Here is a 4,526-nt window from a genome sequence, read left to right as displayed (position 1 = left end):
TATCTTATGTTGTCTTATCTTCTCTTAGCTTGTCATTTTAGCGAAACTGAGGTCATGGACCCCACAGAGAGTCTCTAAAATGTTCTAATTGCTTAAATGTATTCACTGAAGTAGCTAACTAATACTTTTGGCTTTATCTTCTCAGTAATTACAATAATTAGTAGATTACATACAGTACACACAGCCTGTTCAGGTAACTTTCTAGAAAACGATTAGGAGATCGCAGACCTATATTAAGTGTGAGATGCTGAGAAAGATAAAAATGGATTATGCCATGCAGCTGAAAGCTCCAAAAAGTAAGAAAATGGATGTTGTGTTGAGATTATATAGTCACATATACAATGCTGCGATGTTATGAGGCTGGATGTGGTTTAAAAGAAACTAAACGTGTTTCATTTGTGAAGAATATAGACTTTAGGGTAACTAAAACCCATAAATTCCCAGAACAGAAGTGAAGGATGTGTCTCAAAATCCTGCTGCAGCTCTGAATGTGAACTCCACATACAACATGAACTTTATTGTTTTGGCATGTAAGAAGGAATCCCCGAGAAAAATATCTCAGATATAAAAGTGTCTGCATAGCTACTCATCACAGTGTAAACTTTTCAAGAAGCCTCAAAATGCACAATGGCATCAACACTGCAAATCATTTGATTCAACTGCTCCTGCTGCCTTAAAAATGACTGAATTTATGTTGAATGGTTGGTTCAAATTTGTCATATGAGTTCTGAAGATGTGGAACAAACGAAGTAAAGTTGACTTAACTTGAGAAAAAAAGTTCAGTAACCTAAAGATAAGATAATTGACAATTGTTCAGTCACAATGACAACATACAAACATACTTTCCATTTACTTTTTTAAAAACTTTTTTTTAAAAAGGAGTAAGTTCTTGATGTGATAGCAGGAACTCAGATCTGCAGCTGTTGCTATTGGAGTCTGCACAAACACAGTATGCAAGTTGCTCCCAGCAACCTTGTTAAACTATCAGTGCATAGGCACTCTATGCAGCTTTCATTCTGGTTTGCATTGTTGTCAAATGAGCAGAGACAGACAGGATTTATCTTAACATCTTTGAAAGACAAACAGGCTGTTTCCATTAGCTGTGGTCTCTGAAAACTACATAAAGAAAAAGATTCTGGAGAGTTTTAACTCAAACTGTGTGCTGGTGGGTCCACTGCACATCATCTTTCATCAAACTTACAGGTAGAGTATATGATTCTAATCCAGCACACTGTTTGTGTAACTTTTCACAATCCACTGGCTGAGCGAGAGGGATGGTGAATCCCTTTCTGACTATGTAAATATGCAAATCGTTCTGAATTGCAGACTGCACCTTTAATTTCGTGAGTTGAATTAAGTCTCAGCAGACTTTGCACGTCTGGCAATGAAACTAGAAAGTGTAAGATAATTTGCTTTAATGTCAAGCTATATAGATTCACTTAAAATTGTTAAGAACATATTTTTTGTGAAGCTAAAGAGAAATTACTAGTTGATTTTGTTGTTTGACAACAGCTGAAAAAAATTAAAGTGGAAGAAGAAACAGAAAGTTTGTCGATCTACAAAAGGCAAGGCCAAGAAAATTTATTTGTATAGCACAATTCATACATAAGTCAATTCAATGTGCTTTACAATGGCAAAGAAATACATTCAGAACATTATAAAGATGATTTAAAAGTAGACATTTAAATCATACATTAAAATCATAGAAATCAAACATAAAAGCTTTTTAAAAGTCAAGAAAATACACTGAGCATCTAAGCGAAAGCTGCAGTAAACAATATGGCTTTCAGGCCTGATTTAAAAGACCCGACAGTTTGCGCAGACCTCAAGTGTTCAGGAAGTTTGTTCCACAGGTGAGGAGCATAATAATTCAATGCTGCTTCGCTATTTTTGGTTCTGATTCTGGGAACACACAGTAAAACCTGTCCCTGATGACCTGAGGGGTTCGGGACGCTTCATACAGAGCTAATAAGTCCAGGCTGTGTTTTGGTCCAAGACCATTCAGAGAAAGATGAAGAAATGTCCCCAAGAATTGTTTTAAATGGGTGAAGTTGAAATAATTATTTTTAGTCAGCTCTTTTAAGTCATTTTTCATGCTGTCCAGAGATAAGGACAATTAAATAAACAGCTGAGCAGTCATGTAAGTTAAATGGTCAGTACACGAGAACTTATTGAAACAAGAAAAGCACTCAGTGAGTGCAATACTCCACCAAGGCTGCTCAGTTGTTGCATCATTTCCAATGGCTGAAATCTTCAAAAAATTCATGGCAGAATTCACGGCACCATAGAATGTGGCTATTTAATATAGATGTACCCACAAACAAAATTACCTTGCGATGAGCACAGGCATATGTTATGCATGTGTACGTTATGTACGGATACCGAATCACATGACCTAAATATGTAGCGGGTGGCGGGAAATAATAGGACTTGGAAACACCCCCATTATTTAATCAATTGTTCCTTGTATAATGTCAGATGGATAAGTCCAAAACTGTTTGTCCATTTTTGTGCAATGTTGCTAACAGACAAACAGACAGACAAACCAACGGTGATCGTCACATAACTAATGCTGTGTAATAGTGAAGTAGGTAGCTAAACTGAAACTTTCTGTTGAAACTGATAGATCGCTGGTACTCTTTTGGTCTCTGTGATCTCACTGTTTGGTGGACCTACAATCCACCAAACAGTGTCAGAGTGACTGTAATGACCAAGGCAAATGTAGAAACTCCAACAGCAACGACAAACAGTTAATCCAAACACGCACAGAGAATCCTGCTTTTTGTTAAGTAGCACTAATCGACAGAGACTGAGGAGGTAAACAAGGCCTCTTAAGCTTTATTTATTTATTCACTTTATTAGCGAGAGGCTGTTCATTCCGTCTGTTAATGGCAGCTGTGGGAACGAATAGAGTTCACACTCACTTGGACCCCTATTGTGTGGCAGGCTGTCAGGTTACACACACACAGACACACATGTCATCACACACACACACACAATAGGAGAGACACTCTGCACAGCTGTTGTGTTCTGGATTAATTGTTTCCTGAAATTGCTGCATTCACTGTAGTTCAGTATTACTGTAGAGAGGTGCCTCTGAGCTGTGTCAACAGTCTGCGCGTGACTTTATAAGGTGTCTCATGCTTGTTAAAAACAAATATCAGATTTAGTTTCTTAAATTTACGTTTCCAGCTTGACTAGATGCAATGTGGAACTTTTCTTTGTGGAATTCCGGCACAGAATAACACATTATGATTCAATTTGGCTCTTACTCCAGCATTAAATAGTAGCTAAGTTACTAAAAATTCTTGCCTTTCTCCTAATGGAGGAGAATGAAATCTTATATGAGCTGATTGAAGTGTCCAAAAAATATTTCCTGCTGAAGAAATAGTCCCTGTTATGACTCTGTCTGCATCAACAATCATTGTGCTCCCCATATCTTGACTGGAAGCAAAAAAAAAAGAGAAATGTAATCACTTAGTGAATACATACTACATGCTATTTTTTGTAATTAATATAATTCATTGGATTACAAAAAATAATCTAATCTAATCTAAATGCTTTTGGATTACTTACAAACAAAGCACTGAAAATAACTAAATATTTGTGAAAGATATTGCACTTTATACCAATAACTATTACTCTTCTACAGTTTATTTTTTTCCTTTATAACATGTTAAACATTTTCAATGCAAATGAAATACACTTAACATAACATAGAGCACAAACTACAGGTGTTGTGTTTACTCTGCAACATGTGGGATGCTGTTGTTTTTTAATCAAAGGCTACATGGAGGACTTTGCAAAAGGGGCACTCCATATTCCATTTTCAGTGTAAATAAAAAGGAATAAAACCTCAATTATCCACAGATAAAAAACAGCAGCCTGAGAGGACTGAGATTCTCTGAGTTGATTGTAATCTGGGCTGATTATAGTTACCTATGCTTTGTAATATTTTTATGTAACTGCCATTACATGTGATCTGTTACTCCCCCAAGACTGCAAAACACCACTAATATTGAGTTTTTTAGGTTGAAACTCTCAGCTCCTCTAAATCAAGGTTATTTATTTAATGTTGCCTTTGATTAATGTCTTAATACCAGCACTGCACTGTAACTTTTAGTGTTTTTATCTGATCTCTATTTTTATCTGTTTTAATTTCTTTGTTTTTGTTATCATAAAATTTCATGTTGATTTTATTGCTTTTAAATTATGTTTTGTTTCTATGATTTTAATGCATGCTTTTATTATCTACCTTTTAAATCATCTTTGTAATTAGATTCTTTGCCATTGTAAAGGGCTTTGAATTGCCTTGTGCATGAATTGTGCTATATAAATAGACTTGCCTTGCCTTGCTTTTAGAGATATAATCACTGATGGTACATTTACTCAGATACTGTACTTGTAACTTCCTCAATTTCATAGTACTCAAGACATCTTTGAAATGTGACCCTTGAATGAGTGTAACTGCATTTATAGGGTCAAATATATGCTGTTTACATGTGATGCCTGCATGTCAACAAACT

The sequence above is a fragment of the Amphiprion ocellaris genome, chromosome 17, assembly GCF_022539595.1.
Source record: "Amphiprion ocellaris isolate individual 3 ecotype Okinawa chromosome 17, ASM2253959v1, whole genome shotgun sequence".
NCBI classification, from domain to species: Eukaryota; Metazoa; Chordata; class Actinopteri; family Pomacentridae; genus Amphiprion; species Amphiprion ocellaris.
Note: the sequence above shows the minus strand (reverse complement) of the source record.